Genomic DNA, 13,626 nt, shown 5'->3' with positions numbered 1-13,626 from the left:
CCCCCTATAACACTGTTGATTATTCCGTTTTATATGAATTCCATGTTGTACGAGTCACTTAATAGGTGAGCCGTTCACAGCCTGGCACACGTATTTGTAAAATCTAAGTGACTCGTACAACATGGAATTCATATAAAACGGAATTATCAACAGTGTTATAGGGGGGTCGACTTGTATACCATATATAAAAAAACTATAGATAAACAGAAAATCATTAATAATATATTGTGAGGAGCGGTTGAAGAAAGATTTTATGTAAGATATCAAGAACATTGTTCTTCTCGATTTTTAAACAACTGAAAAAGTACATGACAACTTATATTGATGATTAAATTCAAATTTAGCATCTAAATCGATGAGGAACCACACGTTGGAGAACGATAAGAGGGGAGGAGGGAAACTTCATCTCCATTGCAGTTAGAATGTGATGTAGAAGAAGCAATAAAACTGATTGTCAAGCAAAATTAATTTTCCTCATTTAAAATTATATATATTTAATAAATTTTTATTAAGGATATCCTCAATATTTTCTGCCTTTTTTTAAACATAAAAATTAATATTCTTTACTTCAAAAATGTCCTCGAACGTTACACTTCTCTAGAAACATCTCTCACGAGGATTTTAAAATAGATTTAAATTATAAATATATATATAAAGTGCCTATTAAAATTTTTATGTTTGAGGTGATTTATACAATTAATTTCTCATTTTTTTTAATAGGTTAAACAAGTCCGAGGATAGTTAAAATTTGATAAAAGACCACCCTACCAACTGTCAACTTTATCTATACCCAATTTAGAAATTCCTGGCCTGAAGGAGGAAGGTAGAGAGAAAAAAAAAAAAGGTACATTTTAGAAATTTATTAACAATTAAATCTTATTTTGTTAATGAAAGTATTAAAAATATATCTTTTATAGTAATTTTAAAAGTTAAATTTAGCTTGTGAGAATCATAAACAGATAATCAATTATGGAACCTTTAAAATATGCCTTATCAACTAGAAAATCCTTTGTTAACAAAGGATTTTTTTTATTTTTTAATGAAATTATTGGAAAGATTTTTCAACAAAATTTTATTTGAAGTTTTAAACATAATTATTTGTAAAGTTATAAAGTAGATAGAAGAATTAATTTAGTAAAAAAAGGAAATTTTCTATTTTTAGAATAAGTAATAAGAAGGAATGTAATATTTATCTACTGAGTATGCGAGTCAATATTTTTATACTGAAATTATTTCGTGTGGAAACATTATTTGTTTTCTGATAGATCACGGTTTGACTTATATATCTTGTCAAATTTACATCACGTTTTTGTGAAAGTATAGAAAAATCTGACATTGTCAATGTTGTATCGACTAAAACCAAGTCGAATTCAGTATAGAAATTCTTTTCTCCCTTATCTTATTTTTAATTTTATGAAATTTATCTAATATTTTCATGAAATTTCAGCATTAAAATAATTCTTACGCGATAAAAAACGTGATTCTATATACGCTTTTTATACATATACATACCATTATATCTGTCACTACACTTAAATTTAACGTTTTTGTATTCTGTTTGCTGTTTAGATAAATAGGAAATTCTTTTTTTTAAAAAAAAACAGTTTACAGAACAACTTAGTGACACGTAAAAAGGGAAAATTCTTTAAAATTTTCCTGAATTTTAACCTAAATATAAGAAGGGGAAAAATGTATATATATATATATATATAATGCAATGCAAGAAGCAGAGAATTTTAAAGAGGGAAAGAAAGAAGAAAAAAAAAAATATATGAAAGATATTCGACAAAATGTTCGCCTTACGTGTTTTCTAAAAACAAGTTTGTTTTCTTTAATAAAATTTAATAAATGCGCTGGAAAAAACGAAGAATCTTTACAGAAAATGAGTTTGCAAACATTTAAATATACTATGAAATGCTTTGTTTAATGTTTATGCTTCAAAGTACTAATTTTACTTTGTTTAAATATAGCGAAAAGAAAAATATTTTTGAGCATTTATTTAGAAATATATATTTATATATATGACTTAAACATTTAAAGTACTACGTATCAACGAATCGTTGACAAATTAAATTCTATTCTACAATATTTTCTTTGTAAAATCTGTTTAAATTCTTTCAGATTTTCTTAATATTACACATAAGTGAATATTGCAGTAATTAAATTTTAACTCGGTTAATTAATTTCTTAAAGTTTCAAAAAAATTTATAAACTCTTACATTTGTATTATTGATTGCATTTACAATTGTAACTGTACTTTAATGTTTATTCTATATTTTAATTTCTAGAACAATAATTTATCTAGAAAATAATCTAGAAATGTGTAAATTACGCCATTGTTGGAAGCTGTAAATGGCACATTCTCGATCATTTTTTTTTTTCTAGAAGATTGTATCGTAAATTACAAATGATAGCGTAACTTACATAGCTTTTTCTATAATAATAATAATGTAGAAATATGTAAGTTACACCATTGTCTATAAATTACGTAATAAAAAATTAATAAAAAATTCTAGAAAAATAATGAATTGTTTGTTTTGCAGATGTAAATTTGTAATTTATATTTCTAGATTATAAGACTGCTTTTATAGAAAATTTATTCAGTATACTAGAAAAATTATACTTCTATGCTACTATTATAGAAAAAAAAAGCTTATTTTATCATTATTTTCAGTTATAAATGAGGATTTTATCCTAGAAAATTAATTCGAAACAAGTAAATTTATAATAATTTTAACAGTAAATCTTAAACACACGTTTCTAGATTACTTTTCCAGGAAAAAAAAAATTATATAATTAAAGATATAAAAGAATATTGATCAGGAATTTTAATAAATCAAAATCTGAATTAAAAATAGATTATGCAATTTATGTAATATTAAAACAACGTGGATAATTAAATCTTTTTATAAAATATGTAAAATCGATTAAAAAAAAGATGGCAAACTTTTGTGAAATATTGATTTAATTTTTTAACATAAAATAATACATTTTATACAAATTAAAAATGCACAAAAGGTAGGTATTTAAACTGGGGTGGGGGAAAATTACGTATCGATTCAGTATCATCGAAGCATTTCTCATTAACACAAGTTTGAAAATCGATAGTTTAGCAGCCAGCAAACAACACAATAAAAGCAACATTAGTTTGAAGAATGAGAGATAATAGAGCTGACAGATACCACAAATTGCTATTACATAGATCCAGGGTAATCAAACGACCTGATACTAAACTACTTTTATAATCATTATTGAGTTCTTTACAAAAATGTAATCATCTCTCTGTTGTGATATAAAGGATAACACGATAATCAATCAAGTGAATAAATTCAACTCACACTTAATGTTTTACTTTAACTTAAAATCTTTCAACAAACTAATGAATAGTTTTATATCCCATCCATAATGTCGAAAATATAAAATTAAATATTATTTTTATACATATAAATTATATAAATATATAAATTTTTTTTCCCTATGTAAAAACATACGAAATTAAATTAATTAAATGTTTAATTAAACGTCGTATAAGATTAATAATTATTTTATATTAAATTTTTTTAATTCTTAATTATTTTTGCACTGATCATTGTAGGTATATGTATGTATGTATATCTCACTCTAGCTCTGTTACATCAAGGGTTTTTTTTTTCTTTCAAACTACAATTAATTAATGATTTAATGCATTTTAACACGTTTTTTTCCAACCTTACTCTTGTTTAATTTTCTTAGAATCTAATTAAATTTCCATCAGTCAAGTTGAGAAAAATAGCAATGTTCTTAGGCCATTTTAACTTATACAAATCTCATATAATCTACTATAATTATCATTTAAAAAATGTTTTTATATAAACACTTTTTAAGTGATAATTGATGAATGATTATATATATATATATATAGTTTAATTCCGAGAAAAATATAAGTAAAATGATAAATATAATTTCATTTTTTCTCATTAATTTGCTAATAATTTAATTAGTAAATGATCTTACTCGCTGAGTAACTCGGTTTATGTTTTCTGTAATCTTGTTTCTTGTCTATTAAGTATAAAAGATTTCTATGATTATTTCTTGTAACATTAACCAGTTCATTTCTTCTGTGCTAAGCAGAAATTATATGAAAGAATAGCAAAACTGTACAATGTTAGGAAGAGATATCATTACCATATGCCTTATGGCAATCATTAGATGTGGAAAGTTCATCTCTTTCTATTCTGATAACTGATAGATGAGATTACTTATATCTTTTCTATGATTCTTTCAGGAAGGATGAGGATCATGATTGTTTTCGTTAAAGAATAAAGAAAACAGGAAATAATTCTTTATCTGTAGCAAGTTATTCTTAATTGGAATTCGTTTCAATTAATGAAATTACCTTACAAAAGTTACGAATTAATATTTGAATAGTTAGATAAAATGCTCGGAATGCAGATTTGCATTAAAACTTTTTTATTCCTGTTTATTTATTTATTTATTTATTCGTTGTTTAATGAGGAAATAACAATATATTTAGAGTTTATGGATAATTAAATCTTTTTATAAAATATGTAAAATCGATTAAAAAAAAGATGGCAAACTTTTGTGAAATATTGATTTAATTTTTTAACATAAAATAATACATTTTATACAAATTAAAAATGCACAAAAGGTAGGTATTTAAACTGGGGTGGGGGAAAATTACGTATCGATTCAGTATCATCGAAGCATTTCTCATTAACACAAGTTTGAAAATCGATAGTTTAGCAGCCAGCAAACAACACAATAAAAGCAACATTAGTTTGAAGAATGAGAGATAATAGAGCTGACAGATACCACAAATTGCTATTACATAGATCCAGGGTAATCAAACGACCTGATACTAAACTACTTTTATAATCATTATTGAGTTCTTTACAAAAATGTAATCATCTCTCTGTTGTGATATAAAGGATAACACGATAATCAATCAAGTGAATAAATTCAACTCACACTTAATGTTTTACTTTAACTTAAAATCTTTCAACAAACTAATGAATAGTTTTATATCCCATCCATAATGTCGAAAATATAAAATTAAATATTATTTTTATACATATAAATTATATAAATATATAAATTTTTTTTCCCTATGTAAAAACATACGAAATTAAATTAATTAAATGTTTAATTAAACGTCGTATAAGATTAATAATTATTTTATATTAAATTTTTTTAATTCTTAATTATTTTTGCACTGATCATTGTAGGTATATGTATGTATGTATATCTCACTCTAGCTCTGTTACATCAAGGGTTTTTTTTTTCTTTCAAACTACAATTAATTAATGATTTAATGCATTTTAACACGTTTTTTTCCAACCTTACTCTTGTTTAATTTTCTTAGAATCTAATTAAATTTCCATCAGTCAAGTTGAGAAAAATAGCAATGTTCTTAGGCCATTTTAACTTATACAAATCTCATATAATCTACTATAATTATCATTTAAAAAATGTTTTTATATAAACACTTTTTAAGTGATAATTGATGAATGATTATATATATATATATAGTTTAATTCCGAGAAAAATATAAGTAAAATGATAAATATAATTTCATTTTTTCTCATTAATTTGCTAATAATTTAATTAGTAAATGATCTTACTCGCTGAGTAACTCGGTTTATGTTTTCTGTAATCTTGTTTCTTGTCTATTAAGTATAAAAGATTTCTATGATTATTTCTTGTAACATTAACCAGTTCATTTCTTCTGTGCTAAGCAGAAATTATATGAAAGAATAGCAAAACTGTACAATGTTAGGAAGAGATATCATTACCATATGCCTTATGGCAATCATTAGATGTGGAAAGTTCATCTCTTTCTATTCTGATAACTGATAGATGAGATTACTTATATCTTTTCTATGATTCTTTCAGGAAGGATGAGGATCATGATTGTTTTCGTTAAAGAATAAAGAAAACAGGAAATAATTCTTTATCTGTAGCAAGTTATTCTTAATTGGAATTCGTTTCAATTAATGAAATTACCTTACAAAAGTTACGAATTAATATTTGAATAGTTAGATAAAATGCTCGGAATGCAGATTTGCATTAAAACTTTTTTATTCCTGTTTATTTATTTATNAAAAATAAGTATATATATTTACAGTTTTTATGTTATATAGCTTATATATTCGTAAGGTTGGGGTTTTTTCTTCTAGAGAAGGAGATTCTTGAAGGTTCTAACCAAATTCTAACCAACAAAAGTTTGCGAATTTTCTTTTGTGTCGCATTCACGTAGATAAAGAGTTGGGAAGTTGATTTTCGTTCGACTTAAACAGCGGAAATCAGACAATAGAAAAAAAGTGTTGATCTTGCACAGGATTTAAAATTGAATGCTTCCTTTCGATCAAGTGAAATTTTTTTTCTTCTTCTTCTTTTCCTCCTCCTCCTCCTCATTGCTAAGAATTGAAGCGAAGATGCTAGAGATCTGTCAACGATACCCCTTTTTTTTTCTTCATAAAAACTTGTTAAAGCAACAACGTCTATCGTTTAAGCAAAGTGCGAGAATATATAAGTAACTAAATCTGAATTACTAAATTGGGATTTCCAATAGGCGCATTTTAACGTTGCATCTATAATCAGTACATGAGTTAGAGTTGTAATTAATTGTTCAGTGTTAATCGCTTTTAAATACTCGATAGTTAACGAGCAAACCTTTATCTAATTTTTGGCAATTAACTACATTGCGAAATTATATATATATATATAAATAGCCCACTGAGGTTGGAAAGTTTATTGCTGTTACGAATCTCTAGTTGATAGTTCATCATGGAGGAAGGGTTTTTTTTTAAATATTTTTTGTGCGATATCGATAATAGAAAATGTTATTTTTTTTAAAATTTTTTTATTGCTCAAAATGTTTCCTTATAATCAATGAAATAGTCGTAGTCTTTTATATCAAAAAATTAAAAAAATAACGGCGATTATATATGTGGAAAAGTACCAATCTGCTATACTTTTTAATAGCTTGTCATCGTTTGCATGAATTATGGGTCCAGTAAAAAAAATGCAGAAGTTTAATTCTACCTGATTACCTTTGTTGTTTTCTTTTGAAATTTTTATCTAAGAAGACAGAAAGGGAAAAAAGTTCTCATAGGATAGTATCAAAAAACAAATAAAATAAAAAATTAAAAATAAAAAAAAAACTTCCCAGCTCCTTTCTTCCAGACAAGACTTGTCACATCTGGGAACTTGGGATGAATTCTCAGTAAATTGTGTTGGTTTTTATAACTCTGTATAAGATTCTGAAATTAATCTATTCTTTTAATTTGCATAACTGTAATTAAGTGGGTCAAACAAACCGAAAATAGGAAAAGTTTTTCTGTTGATAGAGGGGAAGAAAACGAATTTAAATCGCTTGCAAAATAATTCTTCTTCTTCTTCTTCTTCTTTTTTTAATGTTGTAATCTTCGTCTTAGATACAAATTCTTATGTTTACATTGGTTTTATATTAAATTAAATTTAAACGATATTTTTTAAGTGTAGTTTTTAGCGACGGAGTATAAATATTTTACAGTTTATTCGTCATTTTATATACGTATATATAAGATTATATACATATTTTTTTTACGTATACTCACTTTAATATGAATATAAAAAGAATATTATTATAAACATTATGTGAAAAGTTTAAATTATTAAAGAGTAATTTTATAAAGTAAGAAGTTTAAGAATAAATCTCATTTACTTATTTAGAATTGTGCAAGAAAAATAGTGCAAAATTATATAATTTAATTTACAAAATAATAAGTTTTCAGACGTTTTATTGACAAATTTACTTTTTAAATCGAATAATTGTATATTTATAATGCTAACTACATTAATAAATTTAAAACTTGAAGTATAACTTGATTAATTCTGTAACATGGATGAATTTTTTGCTTCATTAACTCCGCGAATGGGCTACTTTTTTTGCAATTAAATTTTTCTTTAGGCTTTAAAGAATGATAATCGTCGAGCAGAATCATCATTCCTTTGATTTAAGAGCCTTTATACAACATTGACTTTATAGAATTATTGCATAAATTGATACTCTTATAAATATTGGAAATTATTAAGTAAACGAAGGAAAAAATTTTAAAAAAAATAAAGGAAAATTTAATGTCTTGTCACTTCGTAGCAGCGTATGAGAGGTAGAAAGGTCCATTTCTACTTTTACAACTATTGGAAATGGGATAAGATCTTGTTACAGGAATTAGGAAATTGTTTAATTTGTAATTACTTGATTAAAATTCTTTGTTAAGCAACTGAAGTTATATTAATTTTTACTTATTTCCCTACCATTTGTAATGTTATTCAAATAAATAAATAAAAAAAAGAAATTGAAGCTTGAAGAATCAGTTCAGATGTCGACGATTATAGGATGCTACTGGACTGGTAATTTCAGGCTTACAGCACTACTGGGAGCCATGAACGACAAGTGAATTGAAGCCAGAGAAATTATCTCACTAAAGGAGATTCCCGAACGAATTATATCCTTAGAGAACACACTTTTATAATTAATATAAACTATTCTTTTTCTGTTGATGATGCGGAACATTTTCGTCTTACACATCATTTGATCCACATTCTTCCTATTAACATAGCTAAAGAATTAATGTCTCAATTTTAAAAATATTTTTTTTTTAGTGTTATATATTTATCTATGGCTGTTGCACAACAAGAAAAGCTTCAGAAAATGGCCAGAAGAAGGATAATTTGGCCATAAAAATGTATTTAAAAGCTGAGGAGAAGAAAAAAATAGATAAAGGGATGTTGGATAGATAGATAGGTAGATAGATGTTGTTTACTACACATACACAAAAATAAGTATATATATTTACAGTTTTTATGTTATATAGCTTATATATTCGTAAGGTTGGGGTTTTTTCTTCTAGAGAAGGAGATTCTTGAAGGTTCTAACCAAATTCTAACCAACAAAAGTTTGCGAATTTTCTTTTGTGTCGCATTCACGTAGATAAAGAGTTGGGAAGTTGATTTTCGTTCGACTTAAACAGCGGAAATCAGACAATAGAAAAAAAGTGTTGATCTTGCACAGGATTTAAAATTGAATGCTTCCTTTCGATCAAGTGAAATTTTTTTTCTTCTTCTTCTTTTCCTCCTCCTCCTCCTCATTGCTAAGAATTGAAGCGAAGATGCTAGAGATCTGTCAACGATACCCCTTTTTTTTTCTTCATAAAAACTTGTTAAAGCAACAACGTCTATCGTTTAAGCAAAGTGCGAGAATATATAAGTAACTAAATCTGAATTACTAAATTGGGATTTCCAATAGGCGCATTTTAACGTTGCATCTATAATCAGTACATGAGTTAGAGTTGTAATTAATTGTTCAGTGTTAATCGCTTTTAAATACTCGATAGTTAACGAGCAAACCTTTATCTAATTTTTGGCAATTAACTACATTGCGAAATTATATATATATATATAAATAGCCCACTGAGGTTGGAAAGTTTATTGCTGTTACGAATCTCTAGTTGATAGTTCATCATGGAGGAAGGGTTTTTTTTTTAATATTTTTTGTGCGATATCGATAATAGAAAATGTTATTTTTTTAAAATTTTTTTATTGCTCAAAATGTTTCCTTATAATCAATGAAATAGTCGTAGTCTTTTATATCAAAAAATTAAAAAAATAACGGCGATTATATATGTGGAAAAGTACCAATCTGCTATACTTTTTAATAGCTTGTCATCGTTTGCATGAATTATGGGTCCAGTAAAAAAAATGCAGAAGTTTAATTCTACCTGATTACCTTTGTTGTTTTCTTTTGAAATTTTTATCTAAGAAGACAGAAAGGGAAAAAAGTTCTCATAGGATAGTATCAAAAAACAAATAAAATAAAAAATTAAAAATAAAAAAAAAACTTCCCAGCTCCTTTCTTCCAGACAAGACTTGTCACATCTGGGAACTTGGGATGAATTCTCAGTAAATTGTGTTGGTTTTTATAACTCTGTATAAGATTCTGAAATTAATCTATTCTTTTAATTTGCATAACTGTAATTAAGTGGGTCAAACAAACCGAAAATAGGAAAAGTTTTTCTGTTGATAGAGGGGAAGAAAACGAATTTAAATCGCTTGCAAAATAATTCTTCTTCTTCTTCTTCTTCTTTTTTTAATGTTGTAATCTTCGTCTTAGATACAAATTCTTATGTTTACATTGGTTTTATATTAAATTAAATTTAAACGATATTTTTTAAGTGTAGTTTTTAGCGACGGAGTATAAATATTTTACAGTTTATTCGTCATTTTATATACGTATATATAAGATTATATACATATTTTTTTTACGTATACTNCATCAAAAAAAAAAAAAAAATAGATTCAGAGTTTTATGGAACTTTTTTTAATAAAAATCAAGAAGATTCTTTAAATTCTATACAACAGGACATCGATCTAAGAGATTCGAAAACACGAGTTTAAAAAAATAGAAAAAAAAAACTTAAACGTTTAGAATTAAAAAAGGAAAAAAAATCCTTTAAAATTTTATAAAATTTTTAAATTATCTTAATTTAGATATCTACAAAATTTGATTGGAAGAATCTTAATTTTTCTTAAACAGAATCATAAAAAATTCAGTTTCAATTAGAGAAGGGATTCCAATAAATCAAGAAAAAGTTTTTAGGAATTGTTTTTTTTTTTTACAGTGTCTTTTCTTAAAAAAATTGAGAAAAAATTAGCCAAATAACTAGCAAAATTCGATAGTAAACATTCGAAAATATTCTTAACATAATGCAACATTAATCCTGATAATCCAAACAAATAGATTTTTGTCGGAATGATGATGAACTTTTAATAAAAGAAAATAAAGAAACGTCAAGAAGCTTAAGCTTATGTTTGCTACATCAACCTTATCTATGTAAACACTTGTTAAACTTTGTTAACAGTTCGCTTGTCACGTCAGAGTGATGATATTAGGACAGAACTGTCAGCGCATACACCATAGCTTCAGACGAAGAGAAAGAGGACATTTCAACTAAGTCAGTAGAAATCTCCAATATATAAAGAAAATTTGGATATATTTAAAATCTTTTGCCGGGAATTATATGCAACGAAAAATAAGTTTTATCTAAACTATTCACCATGGAAAGGAAACGAGTTTCGATCGAGATAATGATGATGGATGAACATGTTGACTTATGTTACTTAGATCCATCGATCAGAGATTAGTATTTTAGCTCAGACTTATCTTAGTCATATCACGTGTCTTATAATCCTTAAAGTTTTAATTAAGCTGTGAACAAGAATTGTGAACACGAGGAGTGTTGATCTGATGCAACATCATCTCCTACAAGGATTCTAGAAGATCGAATTCTAAGTGATGTTGATGATTACCGTACTTTTCGCTACTGTACGATGGTTTGTAATCTATAATATTATGCGTGATTTATGACTTGTGTAACTATTTGAGAATTTCTATCAAATAGTTTTCACGTCCTACCTAATCAATAAATTGAAAACTTTAGTAATGGCACGTATAGGATTTTGCAATTTGTTCTAATGATGTTTATAATGTGAAAACGTTTCTGTCCTGTTCGAATTAGTGCTTTTGAAGTTTGTTAACGCGTATATACATATTGGGCTACAATTTTCAAAAGTTGTAATTATACATTTCCACTGCCCTCCGTTTGTATACCCTTCCTTATTTTCAAGAACGGAGTTTGATAGATGAAAGTCTAGACCAGATATGAAAAACGTAGGAGTTCGTATACAGGCCTCGATTAACTGTATACGAACTTCCGGTTTGGACCGAAAGCCATGTTATTTCAATTCAAAAATGTTCCTTTTAAACGGAGTTAGATGACCGGCATGACTCCGTGGTTAACAGGAAAAAGATGATTTACAGGGGAAAGACACTACTAAAATTGAGAGCATTGTGACGAAAAATTGCAGCCCGGCATTGCGACAATGTCACAATAGATAGTTGCTCGTTTATTTTAATGTTATATTAGTTTTTCATGTTAATTTTGATAATTTTAAACGCAGTTTAACACTTGGGCATTATGATCAGAAGCAGCCAGCTGGATAAAACCACTGAACACGAGTCGTGGGTTCACGCCTCTCCGATGGGTTGGTCATGTGGAGTTTTCTGGGTCTTCTTCATGTTTTTAACACCTAAATAGGGGTCAATTCACTTAGAAAGTCCTCCCGGAAGATATCTATCTCCCTTCGGAAAATAGCCCACATGTATACAAACAAACATTTGGGTCTCAGTACTTAGTAGTTTGAACCTAATCATAATTCTTAAAGTTTGCAACAAATCTTATTATTTTTAGTTTAAAATCTTATTTTTAGTCCATAGTAACTTACTAAACCCAGTAATTTAAAAACGTAATTGAAGCCCTGCTCTTACTATATCAATTACAATTTTAATTTAATGGAATTAATCATAATTAAAATCTCAGTTTCTATAATTCCTAGCCATTGTCGGGTCGAAATATTCGTATCAAACCATCAAAAAATAATTTTCTGTACAATAAATGTAACGTTTTGTTACAAAATATTGTCTTTGTTGTTCAGAAAATTAGATATTGATTCAACAAATATTTAGGAACCTTCAAAATTTCCTATAATTTGTACAATAAGATCAATATTACAAGCCATAAACTTCACTACTTCCCGAACAATTTAAGTTAAAAAAAATATATTTAAAGCAAAGAAAGAATATGAAAATTTTGACCCAAAATATTCAAAATGAAATGCATTAGTAGATACAGTTTAAGAGAGAGAATAAGGAAATTTATCTTTATAATTGCATGCAATATTAGAAAAGTGATGCTAGATTAAGTGTTAGATTAGATAAGTCATTCTCTTTTTCTCTCTTCCTTTTCTTGCTGAAATTTTTACATTTTGTACATTTTCCTAGAAAAATCAATGACCTAATTTTTCTATATATATACTTATTTTTATTATCTTTATGATTTATAGCGTTATATATATACCATTATACAATATACTCTATGACACTCATTAAAAGTGAAGAGATTATATAAATTATATCGATGAAAAAAAATATAGAAACTTTAAATATATATTTTATAATATAATCTAACTTTAAATTTTCGTATAAGCTTAAAAAAAAAGCGAAGAAGTTTAGTAGTAATTCCTGACTTGATCTCCCTTTTATGGCTCTATGAATAGCTTTACTAAATATAACCTTTTATAGCTTTCGTAGTAGAAAAAGTTAATTTGAATAAAAAGAATGAATTTTTAGTGTAAAATGGTGGATAAATACGTAAAAAAAATTAAAATTCCTGTTGATAAATCCGTTTATTTTATGTAAGAGAGTAGATTGATTGAGATAATTATTCATTTTGCCAATACATTTAGCGTTGAAAATGCATATAAATGGTCGATATTTCACTTAATTTATCTCATTTTTTGGATGATTTTTAAGGATTTTTCGCGTATAATAATATTTACTTTATGAATATTTCGGGTTTGATTTAGCTTTTTTGGCAAGTATCCAAAGTAGTTGATCTTAAGCACATGGTTTACCTTCCATCGTAAACATTATAATAGAAGAGAAGTGTTGGCAATCTCCAAAAGACTATAAGAATCTCAATAGTTACTAACTCCCTAGCGATGCATCATCTTTTAAAAGGTAGAAGA

General features: G+C 26.5%; 1 long non-coding RNA gene across 1 annotated transcript in view; it reads left to right on the top strand.

The window, feature by feature from the left end:
- Window positions 1–13,626, top strand: part of LOC111624248 — a 69,428-nt gene that overhangs the window by 17,638 nt on the left and 38,164 nt on the right. Inside the window, exon 2 of the long non-coding RNA XR_002756542.1 lies at window positions 721–844. This is a non-coding gene — a long non-coding RNA (uncharacterized LOC111624248). The remainder of the gene's footprint in view (window positions 1–720; window positions 845–13,626) is intronic.

This window comes from Centruroides sculpturatus, unplaced genomic scaffold (assembly GCF_000671375.1).
Source record: "Centruroides sculpturatus isolate CEXI.00-Female unplaced genomic scaffold, Cexi_2.0 scaffold353, whole genome shotgun sequence".
Lineage (NCBI taxonomy): Eukaryota > Metazoa > Arthropoda > Arachnida > Scorpiones > Buthidae > Centruroides > Centruroides sculpturatus.
Note: the sequence above shows the minus strand (reverse complement) of the source record. Positions and strands in the feature narration are given on the sequence as shown.